Source organism: Diuraphis noxia, unplaced genomic scaffold (assembly GCF_037042655.1).
Source record: "Diuraphis noxia isolate RWA-SAM2 unplaced genomic scaffold, SU_Dnox_SAM2 contig0001, whole genome shotgun sequence".
Classification (NCBI taxonomy): domain Eukaryota; kingdom Metazoa; phylum Arthropoda; class Insecta; order Hemiptera; family Aphididae; genus Diuraphis; species Diuraphis noxia.
In genome coordinates, this window is record NW_028301711.1 from 90,467,309 (window position 1) to 90,486,639 (window position 19,331).

The following is a 19,331-nucleotide window of genomic DNA, read 5'->3' on the forward strand; positions in this document are numbered from 1 at the left end:
CTGTAGATGAGCGGACGAGATGGCTAATGCGCTCGGGGAACAATGTGGAGGGAAAAAAAATGCGACGCGCACGTAACGAGACGGCAAGGAACGGGCGGCGGCGGCGGTTCAGCTCGTGTGCGGGTCGTGGTCGCGCGCGCGTATCGCCCCGGCCGATCTATCTCTCTCACCGGAGCGGCTCGCGGTCTTATTTTAATTAAATTTCGTTATTTGTTTGGTCTCCGCGTGCGCTCTCACCACATTTTCCCGTCGTCGCCGATGCTTTTTACATGCGTTTCGCTGGACGTCGTCGTCGTACATTTAGTCATCCCGCGAGAGAACCGGACACGATTTTTCTTTCCCTCCGCAGCTCTTCCGCATCCTATATGTTCATCGGGAACACACGATTCCTTAGCCGCGATCCCCGCGCACGTATATCGTCGTGTACACGCACACGTATCATTATGATGCGATGATATGATGAAAAATATATATATATATATACACCTATATGAAAAAAAATTTACCGTCACGCAAATGATAGTTATCCGACTCCGGACGCCTACGAACCGATATATAGGTGTGCATTCATCCCGACGTAGACTGAACGACGGCGGCGGAAAATACTCCAACGGGCATAGTACATACGACGCCATATTTTATACACACCACTGGTAACGACGAAAAGAGACTTTCACTATGAGCACGCGCGACCCCAAGGAACAAACTATATCGGCCGCGAGAAGAAACCGTAGTCGTCGCCACATACCTCATATACCGACGACGTGTGTCCGGACAGTGATCGATGAATCCGTTTTTTTCCTCGGTACACCGCACTCGGGCTAATAACAACTGTACACACGATATATTAAATTATATATACGATGCAGGGTCGTTATCGTTTATTCTCCGGACGGCTGAGGGAAGGGAATAAGCCGCTCTAAAGGTCCGTATTTTATAAACTTCGTCGCGGTCTAAGCCTGCAGAGGTCGCCAACCTTTCCGACTTTGTGGATCACTGAATTCGTAACTTCAAAATTATTCTGCATACCACATTTACTTTATGCATAATATTATATGCATTTTTTTTTTTTTAATTGGATAGTAATTCATATTTTCTAAAACAACGATCAGATATTGCACAATGCTATGGCGATGATAACATATATAATTTCATGTTATACGTGTACACTCATATTTTCGTAATTGATGCGCGAAATATCAACATTTTCTAAAACATAATGTTTCGTGAGCGCATGCAGTCGTGTTTGGTCCGAACCTCTTCGTTCAAAGTGTCGTTATTCTGACACGTATCATATTGTTGTAATCATTTTGACAGCGTTCTACATTTTAGGCGTTAATCGACGCGTTTGTTTCCGTATAATATATTAAGTCGGCTGACTATTATTATTATACGACTTTTAAATAACATGGAGTCTGGTGGAGTTCATTACGCATGGGCCATAATATCACACGATAATTCTTCAGGACCGGATACGTTGTGCATATAACTGCAACCTCTTATGTCGTTCATACGGTACTTACATGTTACGCGTATAGCTATATAGTTCTCTTTGCGAATTGTTGGCTTTTATAGAATTTTACATCTCACTGGGCTGCCACCACAGCCTTTGCCGGAATATTTCCCCTGCGTATAACCTACGATCGGCAGAGTTTCGAGTGGCCCTGCCGCGTGTACATAACAAAATATACATAAAACCCGAGGCCGTCGCCGTCGCCGCCGCCGTTCTTGTCGCAGAGACACAAAGGGTATTTAATATAATTATTATTATTCGCACAATCGTATTTACGGTCCTGAGTCTTACCCGCCAGCCCCTCCATCCCGCCGACACCCTAACCACCGCCGCTACCATCGACACCGCTCACTCGTTCCTACACACTTTCCCCCGAACCCCCGCGTCGACAAGTTCTCTCGGACCCCGGCGGCGATGAAGGTAATTAATTTCCGCAGACAGTCGTGTAATATATCATATAAACATAATATAACGCGTTTTAATATAAGTGGTGTATATGGGTTCGCGTGTGAATGTGTGCGTACTTTACATTGTATATATTATGCACAATATGTACGGACCACTCAGCACGGGTCGCCCGCCAGATCAAAGAAAACGTTCGTGAGTTGTGCAGTTTGCGACCATCATTTGATATTGTACCATCGGCGGCGACGTTGAAACATCGCAGTGCCACCGTATCGAAACTAATCAAGTGCGATGGTAACTTAATTATTATTACATTGCTTACGACACAATATATGCTGCAGCGGTGGCAAGCGACCCGAATTCGGTAGCCCGAGACTTCGATACTATATAATTCGCAATTATGCCTTCGTACAGAGAGCCGAGGCTTTTGCTCGCAAATACCTCGTCTGCCGAGCGCGCAAAACTATTTCATATGCATTATTAATACGCGGTATATAATGTTATTATTGTCCATTATATGCGTCACGGTTATTATTGTAATAGCATCGACGTCGTAAAACAGCCAATAAGTATCGTCGTATACACGATGAGATATTATAATATTATATAGTGAGTTGTACAGACTTTAGCGTACCTAGCGGTTATCTTTGTTCGCCGTCCCCTATCCGCGACATAATAATAAATATAATATTATAAGCGCTTAGTACACTATACAACATAATAATATATATATTATTATTAAACGACGGGCTTAGATAATAATGAAACGGGTCGTAATAACAAAAAATCACTCGTTTCTTTGATATCGACGCCGCCGCCGCGGTGGATACCATCATGTACACGCGACAGGATTAAATCCCCGTGTTCACCGTTAAAATATAATAGTCCGCGGAGTGTGCATTCGTCAAATCCTTAATAATTATGATCGTTATAATATATTATATTGTTAAAGATGTTTTATAATATTCGGGAGCATTGGTGTTTCGCTTTCAATTATTGCTATAAGTTGGGGTGCAGACCTGATTGATGCCTATTTATAGGTTATTTCACATACATAATATTATATATGTTATTTCTGTTGGGTCTTTACTTTATAATAATTCTAGAAAGTCTTTTTAGGAAAAACTCATTTTTACATTATTTAACTAAATTTCCTTTAGGTTAGTGTTCGTAGTTTCGTAATCGTCATTGTAACATGCCTACAAAAAATACTGTAGACACACGGTTGTCGCAATCACTTTTCCACGTTATCCTTCACGCAAAGTTTATGACGTCCATAATCGTTGTTGAATTTTAAATTTAATTTTATACATAGTGTTTCATCCATAAAACATTCGACCACGGTCTTGAATAGGGTAGTTTTAGGACTTACTCTATATATCGCATACTCGTTAAGAGTTCCAAACTACGTCGTGCCACGTTTCCTAACCAGCGAAACGAATCCGGTATTTATTTTCACCCCTCTTGAGCAATTTAATTTTTGGATAATTAAAAGAAACCGCCGACGTTCCTGTATATAGTGCCTGGCCGGTAAACGGACATATTATACATAACAATATAATAATGATAATTAATTCATTCGCGAAACGGGTGGTTTTATTTTTTCCAGAAAATACTCGCACTTTTGCCAACGGCGTTTAATAGCATCCGCGCCGTTACGGTTGTCGTTAAAATTTGTCTCTCGGATGCAGCCAAATGGATATGTCTGCGGAATAAATACCGCCTGGCGAAGGGGAGGTGGGGTACAATAAAAAACCGGCACATTCCGCACTCACGAGCAATAATAATAACAGCACTTACCCATTTATGTATGTATATAACGCATCGTGTTATTACAGTCTCATCACTGGCAAAGTCTGACCGTGAACGCCTAGTCCGGAAAACAAATACCCGACGAATCACCATTAATAATTCACCGTGAACCGTCGGAGACCGCGTTACTCGGAGAGGTTTTTCCGCGTGAGCACTATGTGTATGCACGTTCAAAAACCGTTAATTTATGTATAAGACGGAGCGAGCGAGTTGGCTTCGCGGGAAAAGTTGATCGGAGATTAATAATTCAAAAGACTACCCGTAGCATTCAGTTCAGGTGGATATATAAGTATACCCGTACAGCGCTAAACCACCGCGCCGTCGGAAAGCTCGTTTTTCTTTTCCGTTTGCTGTACATTATTCAAAACTTTCTCCGTCCTCTCTGTGCAGTAGTTTTTGATGGACGGTTTTCTCATGCCCAAAACGTCATCGTTGTATATTGTATATGTGTATACAATCGCCTCCCGTGTGGATTATTTTCTTTTGGTATGGTCGACGTGGTACGGGTAAAATAGAAAGGTATAAAGAAAAATGTTTTTTTTATCCGCTGCAAGTTTTCCTTATTTTCGCGTGAGCTCGACTTGTCACGGGCGCTTTCCCCGTTGAAAAACATTACGACCTAAGTGCCCAGAGGCGCAGCGTGTATTGCGTGGAGCTTAGATCCGAGGGCGCGACCTTCGTTCCATCTCGGATGTCAGAGCGGGTTTGCGGGGAGGGGGGGAGAGTGGTTGAACTCGGGTGTCTTTTAATGGAATAAGCTTCCCACCAGAACGACGCCGTGTCCGAGACATGTCAGGCACGTCTCTGACGTGTTGTACGCTTTTTTCTTTTTCCAAACTCACCGTACACCCCCTTACATGGATACTTTGTCGCTCAGAGTTTATTTTTCCTTTCCGTTATTATTTTTTTCACCTTTATCTATATACACGCCAACTTATTTATAGTCCCCTCCGGTCAACGCGTCAATCCTGATATCACAAATCTTAGCCGTTAGCAAAGTTAGCGATCGATCATATTATATATACCCGACCGCGGGGATTTCTAGAATATAATGGAGTAGTTACTCGAATCGGATCAGGATACCTTGTCCATGTTTATATATTTAAAATAGAAAACGCGGCGATCGAATTGGAGGAATTTACTTTGATTTAGTTTTAAAGAATATAAATCATCGCAATTATAGTGTTGTCGATATCGCTGTAAACATATAATAATATTACGAGTGTTTTGGAGTCTGTTTAAGTGTATCTCCCGCCGTGTGGTGTCCGTTGACGAACAAGCATGAATTTACCACTCTCTACAAATGTTTGGTATTTCTGGCGATTCCCGCCTTCGAAAAGCGTCGCCGCTGTTCATAATATGTGTGTTTTAATTCTTCTTCCAGTGTTATGGTGAAAATACTAAATGTAGTAACGACGAGTCGAGTCATATTCTACGAGAGAATTTCCTACAAGGAAACGATATACGATATATTATACACATTATGGAATAATATGAAGGTTGAGTGGAAGGGTGAGGTGTGAGAAACATCTGTTATAAAGTTTTGTTCGGAGCTTTGCTCCCCTCCCCTTTCCACATATAAATCGAGCCAAAGTAGATCCCCACTCAGTGTGTCACTCACGATTAATTCATCGCAGCCTCTTGAGTGTGTTTGTACGGTCTCGTTGAGCGTGCGATCGTGTACCATGCGATTATATTGTATTACGATTGAATTTTCGACAATCGTAACCAGAATGGCGGCGGTAAGTGGCGTGGTTGTGTAGTGGATGGGGACGGCTGTCGTGTGTTCGGTAGATATTATGATGCGCCGGCGAAACGGTTTACCTGTGCTGAGCTTACACAACAAGTTTTCCGCAACACTTTGTTTGCGTACACCCTCGCGCGTATGCTTAGAGGGTTACGATAAGATATCGTGAAATTCCGGATCCATGATGGTGAATAGTTAATGTTGTTGTTGCTCGTCGTTGTTTGACTTTACTCGCAATCCATTATCCGACGATCCGGCATCGCGCGCGCACCGTTATAGTTTAGATCAACTCACGCCACGGTCGGCGTAATAATATATGCATTATAGGTAGCCCTTTATACATCACGATCCACGAATTAAACCGTACGGCGATGACGATGATGACGCGACGAAGATGACGATGATAATCATAATAATGACATAATCGTTAACTACCCGGCGGTGGCTGCTGTCGAGGATTAAATTATTATGATGTATATGGCGTTTTAATTTTTAATTATTAAAGTTATGCAATGTCCCTCCTCCGCAGTCCTATACCGACACGAGAGCTATATGGGGATCGTTTTGACGGATAATATTATATAAACGGCACATCCCCTCTCGTCATTGGCCCTAAGCCGGGTCTACGCGATTACCACGGCGACGGCATATCATGTATATTATTATTAAGAGACGCTGCTGCGTATATAAAGTCATATAATATACAGTCGGGTAGTTCACGCAAGCTGTGATATTTTAACTCAGTCTTCAGCGAAGCATCCGGTGGCTTATATATAGGACCGTTTTGATAATGAAAAGTAAACAAAAAAAAATGATACAACAAACATCTTCTAGCAGTCGCTTCTGCGACCGTCGACGCACGTTTTACGACGACTGGGACGTGCATAATATATTATTATCTCCCGGTGACGATTATTGAGTTGTTGACTGTTGTGCCTCGAGCGTTTAAACAGAACACATAGGAGGCTCGATTTTACCACCCTAAAAGACTTACACCCTCATCGTCCCTAAATGTTGGTTTATTTTTATTCTTATAAATCAAAATCGAAAACGACGGCCTAATATCATATCCGTCGCTAACTTTGAAAAAACAAGGGACCCGTTTTTTATAATCGCATGCAGTATTGCAGTCGCAACTCCCGTAACATTCACGGGCCAAACATAAAGTCTTGAATTTTAATACTATAGTTTCGACCCCCGTATTTTATAATAATATTCAAGGCGAATAAGTCGACAAACGTATACAACACCCTCAAACAATCTCGGAGAGTCACGACGATGCCACAGAAGAATAAGTGAAATAAGTACATGCAACGATTGCCGTCCATGAAGCTTTTGATATAAACTCAATTTTTTTCTTTTTGTTTCCACGTCACTGTGCTATGATTTAATTATACTAAATTGCTGCGAGCACTATTTTCCGCCGATCAACTTCCACACCACGCGACGCTGAGCCTTTATACCATCATCTAATTTATATATATATATATATATATATATATGACACATTATAATGTCATATATGCGTGTGTCCGTCTTTCAGTGTCATTTGGCGGCTACGTGCCGGACGGAAAATTCCACAGATCGCTAATACTATAACATATGTATTGGATTGGATTTTGTACCTATATATACGTACCTATAGATGAATGCGGTGGCGTTGCGTGGACGCGTCTATATATATATATATATATATTGTAAGTCCGCTCGGTGGCTGATGGTAGCTGTGTATCGGATTTCGTCATTACACCTGCTAATATAATAATAATATGTATGTATACATATCCAACTGCTATTAATTACTCGCGTATTATGTATACACATGTATATAATATGTTTACGTGCGTGTGGGGGACGTCTTGTATGTAGATATCATATAATATGGTCGTCGTATTATGGCGGACTTAAAAATTCATTTTTTTTTTCTAGCCAATCCCTGCAGCAGTGTCTTAAAACCGCCGTGTTACGCAACCCGCGTGCACCGCGGTATGTGTATGAGCTTCGGCCTCGTCCAATGTGGTGGTCAGTTTCGCTTGTACATACCAATACCTCATATATATATATACAATATGCACCTATATATACACACTATGTATATGTCGCTGTATATACATGCACCCGACACCCGGTGGCAGTCGTCGGGTCCCGTCACATCGTCGAAAAACCACTTTGGCGTGTACCTACGTGTGTGCGTGCGGTATAAGCGCCGAGCAGGAGAAAAAAATACTAAATATATAATATTTTATACCTACCGCTGCAGCGGGAGAGAATGCAGTATCGGGAGTGCGCGTCCGCGTAGGTAAACGCGGCGTGTATGTGCGTGTAACACAATACGCCTATATCGTAAAATGTGTATTTTACCTCCGTTTGATGCGTGTTACACGGTCGGTGGTTTTTTTTCGTTCAGTTTTTTTTGTCCACAACGCAATGAAGTCCTCCTTTTCGTTTTGCCACTGACGTGTAAACTGTCCGGGTGGATTAGTTCAAAGAACGTAAAAATTAATAGAAAAAAAAAAAGAAAAAATAAGCAAAGCGAAAACGTAAAAAAACATCTCCCAAAACTCGTACGAAACGTACAGTGTACGGATATAAACGCGTGTGTATAATAATAATAGAGATACACCTACCGGTTTTTTATTTATTTTTGTTTCGAATCCTGGCGACGTCGACGAAACGCTCTTCGAAATATAAAATAATATTCAGTAGTAAATATATATATATAAATACGACGTGCGCCAGTCGTCGCGCTGAGGATGATGAGCCGAGCGGAGGTGTGGTGGAGGACGAGCGGGCAACAAAAGGACTTTATGTGCGTATATATACGCCACGGCACAACAATAATATGCCATGTGTGTGTGTGTGTGCGTGTGTGAGTATATTATTATGCTCGTCTCCGGATGTAAACGAGACCGAAATAGAAATCTGGAGAGAAAAAACCCATTACTATACCAAAGCCGTTTTTACGATTTTCGTATAATATTATAATGTGGGGTCGAATCTCGCGTCAACTCCCCAGTGCTTCTCCGCCGACATCTCTCCGTTAAGACGGCCGTTTCGTTCTGAACGATTTAACGCGTGCAGGCGGCGGCGTCGTCGGCGGGGCCTAGACGGGCGACGAAAAAACCATATAATAGTAATAATAATAATAATAATACTATCGTGTTATATTATGTTCCGTCGCTTTTGAGTGCGTTTCGCCAAGTCGCGACGAGGAGAGCCGACAGCACTTTATTGCCGAGCTCGTGAAATTCAGAAACGGTTTTTACCATCAGCTCGATCTTAAACAATGCGCATCGATAGCTATATATTGCTATACACAACCGTGCGTAGACGATTCGGATTTGAATTAAAAAGTTTGCCGCCGCGAAATCCAACATAATATAATTTGTCTACGTGACAATAGACAGGTTGATTATGGTACTCGTCGCACTCGACGCGGTTTCAATGTGACGACTTATCAGATTAGTCGATATAGAATCGATATTTCAATCGTTCGTTCGCTGAAATGCAAAGGTATGTTATCAGTAAAGCTGGTCGCTTATCATAAACGTTGGAAAACCAACTTGCAATTAAAAAATTGACCTCGTTGGAATTCAACTCTCAGTGTCCAACCGGTTATAACCTACTACGACGGATCTGTGCGATTCAGGACAATGATTTATAAATTATATAATCGCCTAGGACGACGTCAAATAATAATAATTAGCACGTCGATGGGAAACTATCGTGGAAAACCGCCGTTCTATTATCATACTATACGTTGTCACACCGAACACGTCTTTCTCGTCGGAATCGTCATAGTCATCACCACGAGCGGCGATTGTGCAGCGGAAGTCGTGGAAGATACGCGAGTTGCTGTATTATGTCGTGTGACAAATGATAATTATTAATTGTTATTCATAGCGACACGAAAAAATCATCACTGAAACATAATCGTATTTCCGAAAGCGAAAAAGTATTGTATTGTGATCACGTAGATACTCGCGAGTGCCGTTTAAAAACGTATAAAATATATTTTGGTTATGTTATCGTGACGCGCGACATTAATATATATCATAATATTTTCATCCATGATGTGGTCCCGATGGCGATTAGCGGTTTCGATCGATCGTGTTTTGCTGTGCATTTCTAACGTGTCGCGTCATTTGTTTTGATTTTCGCGTCAAAAGCGCCCGCGACGTTCCCACGTTTCGTTTGTTCAACGATCGTAAAGCAGTCATCGAAACACACGCGCACGACCTGCACAGTGCAGTTTGCTGCATTGTTAATACAATGCAACGATAACTTGACGGCGTGGTGCCCGATAAATACATAGGCTCAAAATTGGGGTCAAAATTGCGAAGTGGCCGATTACACATAATATAATCGTCACACGTATTTGTTGATTAAAACTTGAGTGGAAAATATCCGTAATTTTCTCGTAAACAGTATATTTGTGTAATCATTAAACATCAAACATGAAATATGTAGTAAATTTGTTTCTAATAATTATTTAGATTAATTAAAATTTAATTTATAAATTATATTGATTTTTGAATGACCTATTTAATATTTATACGTTGTTAATAACGTTATTATGCCGCCATTGTATATAAACTTTTACAAAATTATCACACAAATGAAAGAAATACATGGTGTCGTAATTACACGATTAATATAACAAAATACAAAAATAATTTTAATTCTCGAAAGAAAATATAAAAAACATTTTTCTTTCTATTTTTTTTTTAAAGAAAATAAATGGTGGGGAAAAACGGTATATTACTTTTGAGGGGTAATGATCCCTCCCGATATATTACAGTGTTCCGTCGTCGACAATTGCCTTTCCACCCGTTCGTATAAGAGTTAATTTTTTTTTCTTTTAAGAACCTTTTTACAATTAGAACGTTGAGTTATGACCGTGTTCCACGTGATCGCAGCAATATAATATATTATTATATAACCCCCTACTCTTTTGAAATAGCCAAAAAGCTTAATCTATAACACATTATTCCGATATATATATATATATATATCGTGTGCTGTATTCGACTATAATATATGCGCACACACCGAAATCCCGAAGCTCGGGACACGCCCTGTACATGTCTACACATTCTAAACACCTGCATATGGCCCAGCAATCAATCAACGCGTTGATATAAAATACGAGTCGCGTGTGCTCGGCGGACATATCATTATATCGCAGCTTTACGCCGCCGAACGAGAATATTATCATAACACCTGCAGCAACCTGCGATGCGTATAATATATTATTATTATCACACGAACATATATTTTATAATACCTACGCGATTGTTGTTACACAAACGAGTCAAATAAGGGCACTCTAAAAATAACAGTTTTCGATTGATGGCAGCCGACGATCAAACGAATCGCGCTAAACTTGCTTGACGACGTTATCCACAGCCCTTTTCGCGTGCCCGTCGGTTTTAAATGTATACCTAATATAATCTCATCGAACACCGCGCAGAGCACTGTACCTAATAATAGTCCCGTGAATTTTTTTCCTAGACCAATCCCGTAGAATAATAAACGATGTGTTATGTGCAATAACCGAACTTTCAATGTCGGTCGTCGTATTGAAAATTCCAAAGATTATTATTATTAAATGACGCGCGGGCGACTGCTTTTGTGTCTTTATCGTCACACATTGATCCACCCACCTAATACATATAGGTGTGTGTGTGTGAGCACAGTAACAATATTATACGTTATCCCTGTCGGACCCCGGATAAGGTGAACTCCCGCAGGAATCACGGTCCGGTCCCCCCCTCCCCCGAGCCGACGCAATCCGGAACTATCGGCGAATTTTCTCTCTCTCTCTTCCGTATAATATTATACCTCGCCAATAAACGACCGTTGCAACTGTCCGCGACCGATTCGTATCGGGTCGTTTACGCGCCGAATACCGCAGTAGCGCCTATATATACGCCATATCACGTATAATGTCTTGACGTTCGAATCGCAGTGCAGGGTGGCGATTTAGGATTTCCTCTAAAACACCGTCCTGCTGAGGGTGCAAAACGCGACGGGTCGCGAGGTCGTGGCCGTACGACACATATGTATATACGCCATATATATATATATATATAATATATATGTTATATTGTGTTCATGTGTATAATACGCGTGGTCGGCGATCGTTTTCGTCCGGACCGACACTAATAATTTATTGCGAACCGGCAAACGGCTCTGTCGATTAGGTACTTTCTGGCCTTAAATGTGTGATCCGTGGTCGGGGGGGGGGGGGGAGCTCTGATTTATTTATATATACAGGGTGATTCTTTTATCAAACAACACTCATATTATGGTGCTTGTGTGTAAATACCACCAAACATACTCCTATAATACACAAACACCAAACCACCCAACTTTGGGAGGTTATATCTTGCAGTAAACGGATTAACGAAAAATGAAAATTTAAACGTGAAAACTCATTGGAAAAAACAGCCTTTTTGGTTTATGCAATTTTAAGTATAGGTTGTCGTTTGAAAATCAAAAGTCGATAATGGTTTACCTGATAAACATATAAGGGTGAAAATATTTTTAAAAAAACATATAGTTCTAGAACAAGATGAATCTAAAATTTTGAAAAAGGTCGATAGTTTTTGAAGTAATGAGTGTTGTTTGATAAAAGAATCACCCTGTATACGGCGGTTAATATTGTTTTAGACTAAACGCGTACCTATACCTATATATATATGCACTTATACTGCACTATTATTGTATATTATACGTTTCAGTGATTTATTATTTCGTTTTTCGCAAGCACGTCGTGTATACCTCTATATATGTAGTAGGTATGTGTCGTATTATATTTGGGCTTTCGGCCCGCAAGCCCGCCCGCCGCGATTCCATACCGTTCCGTCGCTTTTCCCGCGGCGATTTTCTATGCGCTTTTATATAGGTAATATATTATTATTATTATCATACGACGTTCTTTATATACATTTATATAATATTGTACGCATGATGCGTGCGTATAGTATTGTGTTTTGAGTTATAAAAGGCGGACATAAATTTTACGATTTCTATATACGGATGAATTACACCATTATAATATAATATTAATATACACCAGTCGTTATTGCGACGACTAATATTTTAAGTAAATCTAACCGAATGTCGAGTAGTATAATATGATTTATATATATATATATATATAAATACGAAGTCATTATAATATTAAGCGGAGACGGAAACTTTGCATAATTTACCGTGTTTGCATCTGTCATGTATATATTTATCCAAACGTTCGACCTTTCTCGCCCCGCCCCGCCGTCGACCGGATCTCAAAGACAAACGCGAGTTCGTAAAGAATTTAATTGCCTCGTCGACTCGTACCTATTGGCCGCCGCAGAAATTGGGAAGAAGAGGTACTATAATTGTATCGATATGTGTCCTTTAGGACGTGTATTTTTTTTCATCAGTACCTATTTAAAAATTTTTAATTTTCCGTTCATCGGTGAACATTTTTATGCATTATGTGAGTTATGACGTGTGACTGGTAGCATAATTTTACCGAAAAATACTCCCCCCCTTCCCCCAAATTGATATGTCGCAGTCATCGGTGCACTTTGCTCTCAGTGACTTTTCGATCGATCATGATGGTTTCATGAAATATTGCGCAGTGAATTCACTAGTGTGACGGATCATCGCGGTCTATGTGAAATGCACAGAATGTTTTACTGTGATTAAATATTAAATACTTTTTGTTTCGACGTTTTAAGAGAAGGGATTTTTTTTTTTTTTTTGTTAAAATTATAAAGTTTTTCTGACAAAGTCATCTAAACTTGGGCATGAGTAGGTATGAAACCGAAAATAATGAATCCTTAACATCTTAATTAAAAAGTTGCACAATAGCGTTTTTCGAAAATTGTAGATTTTGATGCAAATGGCTATGATCTTAAACTGTTTTACTCATATTTCGATGAATTAATCAAAAATTAAACGTTGAATATTGTTATGTTATATATCTAATAGAATCTTCATCAACTAATATTCTCGCCTGCGCTACGATATGTGTGTGTATGTCTGTAGAGTTTTTTTTTTTCAAAAGTTGATGACTTACACCTGCAGCTGCTTGTGTGAATCGTATATATATATATATATGTCGTTCATTATTTTAAATACTAACTGTTTTTTTTTTCGTTTCGTGTCTCGAACCCGTTTCTGTCATGTATAGATTGTTTAAATTTTAACAAAAATAAATAAACTAAACAAAACTTGTCGTGTACTCTGTAGCTGACGCACGAAATAATCAACCTATATATATATATATATTGGGGGTACCAACTCCTATTATTATGGGAGCTACCTAACCAATGTACCGTAAAACCAACGTATATAATTTGTCCGTCTATATAATAATAATAATAATAATAATCTCTGCAGCGGTCGTCGTTTTTGCGTCCAGATGAGCGGAAAAACGGTCCACGCGCTCATTACTTACATCACGCCTATACATCTTGTTGCATACATGCATCAATATCATTTTTTTCGCTCCCCGGGAGATGCGTCGACGTGCTTTTCGCGGACGCATACTATACAAATAAAATATATAAGACATTAAATAATATGTATATATGCCTATACGATAGTTGAATGTATCGATTTTATTGTAATCTCAATCTAACCAAACTCGCATAATATTAGATACACATAAACACAGGCATTGGTCGTAGTGGTTATTTAATTGAATTTCACACAAATAACACACACATAAATATGTATAATAGGTAAAAGTGATCCGTAACGTGAATGCACGGCGTATGTGATGTATATTAAATATTAAATTCTGAGAGAGACGACGAATGTATTGGATTTTATGCTGTGATTCGAGTGTGTGCTTTTATAACCACATAATATTTACAAAAGAAGTTTCTTTAAAGCACGAATTTAACTTTTTTAAATAGCAACATTGAAAATGCATATTATGAGTGTAGTTTTGTAGTAATGCGCGCTTGGAGAAGTCAAAATTATGTGTTGCTAATTAATTATTGTCCGCTCCCTCGCCGTCGTCCGCAGATGCGGTCATATATAATTTTATGATATAATACGCCGTCTATAAAATCGAATGACGTACCTCTGTCACGTACATCTGCAGCGGATATTCCGGACATTTATTTTATTTTTATTTTTTTTTTGTTCTAAATATCGTCGGTTATTTTTTATATTTCGCTTGTATATAGGTACCTACTATATAAAACTGTAGCGATATTACTCGTGTTTAGGAGAAAAAAATAAATATCATTCCACACAATAATATATGATGCTTTGAAAACCAATCTTACGGAGGAAATCCTTCTTGAAAATCTTCGCATTATCCAATTTAATACAGATTAGAATATATACGATTTAAATCGATGCCATATAACATATAATGTATATTATTTCCCGTATATAAACGCCGCAATAACATTATTATTTTTGTTCGTTTCGTTTCTTCGGTTTGCAGGTCGTTTTCACGGTGAATTTAAATTGCAATATTTCGACGTTCAAACGTTATATTATTATTATATGGTCGTGTTGTTTGTTACGTTCGCAGTATGGTATTAAATATTGCAATATTATACATTGTGCACGCGTCGTAGATATGCACATTATTGGCGTGTATACGTAGGTACCTATATAATGTAGTTATATATATATATATATAAGTGTATAGAGTTATATGTATATATACGTACGTGCTGTTGGTGGGTTGGTCGCGCTTCGCTGTTCACGAAAGCCCCGACAACTTTTTTTTGTTTTTTAAACGTGTCGTTTCTGCAGCGGTGCAGCCATCCGATGACTCCGCCGTCAATTTATTATCGTAGCACAGTGCTGTAGGTAATGCTATTTTTTTTTTTTCTAACGATAATAATTTTTAAGTCTCCTCATTTCCGAGGTCGAACTCATCCGGTGGCGTTATAGTGCGACCGCACGACCAAACCGTCTTGAATAATAATAATAATTGTCATCCGCTCGGAAGAAGACGACACCTGCGGCGCTTCTCGAGGTCGTCCCATAAAAACGTACGCTGCACGTATAATAATAATAATAATAAAATAGTCACATTGCATTTTGAAAACAACGCTTTGCGATTATTATCGATCGCCTCCTGAAACACTGCAACGTCGTCTCAGTGAAAACCGCCTACTCGCCGCGTCCGACGCAAACGCCGAGCAATTTTACGGAATTATTTTTTCATTCGGTTTTGGTACGAGCGATATTCATCATTGCTCGCAGGACGAAAGGCGTACGCGGATTTCCGCGAGTGAATGAAAAAAAAAATGTATATTTATCAACAGGCCTGCGATTTATATTATTTAAGGAAAAGAATCTGTTAAAAAAAAAAAAAATTGCAATCATTTACGTTGTTTGTATAATATAGCGGCGTGTGATAGACATCATCGGTGATTATACTCGCAAAAGAACGACTACGACGACGACGACGACGATACGGAAAATAAATAAATAACGGTGTAATTAACTATAGTGAAATGGCAGGGAAAAACATAATTCCCAATCCGCACAAGTCAGCTCATCGAGCAGGAGCTTATATACAGTGCGATTAATAATGCTCAAAATAAAAGTTTTATTCCCGTACGATATATATATATATATATGTATAAGTATACAATATTAAATAATAACACAAACACGCTCTGTATATTATCATATATACATATTATATATATATATATATGGACGTATTTATTATACACTTATTATTTATATAAATGTGTACAACCCGAGTAATTGTATCGAAACTGCAGCAGAGTGAAGTTTTTCGGAGCTGTATAATGCTGTCTAAGACAAAAGATAAATGTATACTTTAATAATGAGTTTTTAAGCCTTAATTTGTTCAGTTGATTGGGATGTGCTCTTGTCGAACAATTTTCATGATAAAACTTATACACCATTTGTCCCTCTGCAGCGAATAATTAATTTCATCTACGAGCCGTGTACAAAACAAAACAAAAATATTATAATAATGAATGAAAACTGTATAACATAATAATGTACAATGCTCTATTGACTCATAATCAGAGTTTTGGATTTACCGTTGTTTATGCTTCATTTTTATTTCCTTTTAATATTATTTGACGTTTAAACGTTATTAAAAAAAAATTAGTGCTTGCGCCGCATATTCCGCCGATGAATAAATTCCGCGATGTTTTTCCGTTTCATTTGCAGGCAAATGCACAAATCCCGAATCCGACAAAAAAGATCAAAGCCGTAACGTTAAAGAGATTCGATTCGATATTTCCAACTTAAAGGGGTGTATTATTACCTACTTTAAATAATTTTATTTTTTCCATAACTTTTACGAGCATCACAAATCTAATATATTATGGCATGATTTTTATACTCGCGTATTTGTCCGTGTTCGAGCATTATGGGAGAATCAAAACTTGCACCGTATAAATATTATAATTTATTTACCAGTCAAATTTAATCAGAAAACGGCTAAAAGTCGTATATACACACGGTTCGAACTGGACCATTTTACATACAAATGGGGGATTCGCATTATAGGTCTATACCTACCATAAACTAATATTTATAGACAGATTTACACAATCACCTATACGCATTATTCTCTTATTTCGTAAAAAACGGTACCCATCGTACTTGTCTTGAACTTTAATAACTTTGAAAATACTCGTTTATATAATTGGTTATATTCATTACGGTATTTTCAAAAGAAAGTGAATAATAACAAATGACGATGGTTCAGATTGGTAGAAAACAAAAAAAAAAAATTTGAATTAAAATAATAATTATATTTCGACGACCACGAGATGAAAATATGCGACGGAATCGAATATAAAAACATCAAAAACGTCCCCGAGTCGTGCGTGTATACCTATAATCATGTAATAATACAATAAATATGCATGTTATATGGTTATGTACCACGCCGTTGACCACACACGAATTTTATTGTTTTTACGGTTTACACATCACGAGCATCTCCGCCATCGTGCGATTCGGTCTTTTCCGTGTGCACTGTGCCCATATTATAATGATAACATCAGTAATAACATAACATTATAACTTCCCAACGACGACGACGACGACGGTTGTGACAGTAATAATTTTTAGGATATCTCTCGGAAGTGCAATATATAGGCATGTGTCGGAACCATTCGAATGTAAATTTGTTTACGACGTTTATGTCGCAGCATTAAAGTTATTGCGTTATAATTATTTAGTTTTATTGTTATCATTTGTCGTCAAACGCACCGCACACTCGTCGTCCTGGAAGGGCAGTGGTCGGGTCGTGGAAATCATATTCGTCCGGAAAATTATTTTCTCAAAAAACCATATGATATTATAATATAGAGCAATATGTATAGTATAATATTTCATGTCGACTGACTTAAATTAAAAAGAACCGTCGGAAAATCAACCGCTACGGCCCCTGCACCTAGACTGCTTTAAAAGCTCAAGTCCATGCTGAATTTCAAATTAAATGTCATAGAAAATTGGGAAAAAATTTTTTATAAACAATGACAAAACACTGGAGATTAATAATCAAGTTTACCATCTAACATAATATAGCTAATAGTAGCCTAAAAATTCATAACTGTATACAAAATTATTGTGCATAAAGTAATTATTATTTCTGTGTTTTGTAAATTATATATAAATAACATTCATAATATTATTTTATATAATACAGCTTCAGAGGTTAGTTTTAGTTTAAATTTTTATTTTTATTGACAAACTTAATCAGCGATAAATGCAATATGTTTTGTTTTACATATTATTATACTCACAAGACTGCGTTCTACAACAAAGTGAATATATTTTTCATGTTTTCAACTAAGATTTTTTAGCCAAATCAAACAATACAACCGTCCGCATTACAAATCTTGGGAAATCCCGTCGAGTTTTTCGTGTTTTATTGAAAAAAAAACCCCATAAATCCCATATAATTTGAGTTGATGGGTTTTTCCAGCACCAATGTGGAATTTTAATGCGACACCGACGACTGAAATGTTAACTATTATGAATGTTAAATTTCCGCTCGTTGCATAGGAAACGGCCCAATATATTAAATCATTATCTGGAAAAAGGTTTTAAACACATAAAAATAAATACCTGAAAAATTTCGAATTCGGAACTACCCAATGTATCATACCCAATCATAATATAATATTAATTCACTTAAAAAATTAACCCGGCGTGACGTCCAGACTGTGAGCCACCTACAATGGTTCATACATATATTATTTAAAGTCAACCCGACAAAGTCATTTGAAATTTACGTTTATTTTGTCATATACGAACCTTCAATACTTTGGAAATATATATTACATATAAAAAAGTATAAACACCATACGCGCGGTACATAATATAGTCAATTTATCGGCGGGATAATAGATAAATATATATATATATATATTATAATATATAGGTATTATATTATGTAATATAGGTACATATGACTTGTACGCAACTCGGGTGAATTGTTTTGCCGCCATAAACATCGTTTAAAGGTAGGTACATAACAACAGTACCATTAACGTATAATATATTATACCGCGGTATAGTTTTGTGGCGTCGCGATGGGAATTCACCGTCGTCGTGGTCGTCGTATAGGTCATTTTGATGCAAATAAATATGCGTTTTCCCGAATTTACGGTTCCCTGCCGGGCGGTCGTGTGGCTTGCGTTGTACATTATTATTTCATCGCGCAAATACCGAAGTTATATAAAGCGAAATCTCTGGAGAGCGTATCCGACTACCTTTCTATATATTATAGCAAAGCAGGTACACAAAAAAGTTGGACGTGTTATTTTATACAAAACGAATTTAAACTCCCGTGAAAAAAGCGGACGCGCTGCCTACCTTTTA

The 19,331-nt window shown here is 38.2% G+C and overlaps 1 protein-coding gene across 1 annotated transcript in view; it reads left to right on the forward strand.

The window, feature by feature from the left end:
• The window catches only part of Ephrin (ephrin), a 265,115-nt gene that overhangs the window by 140,552 nt on the left and 105,232 nt on the right, over nucleotides 1-19,331 (forward strand). The gene's annotated exons all lie outside the window — the stretch shown is intronic.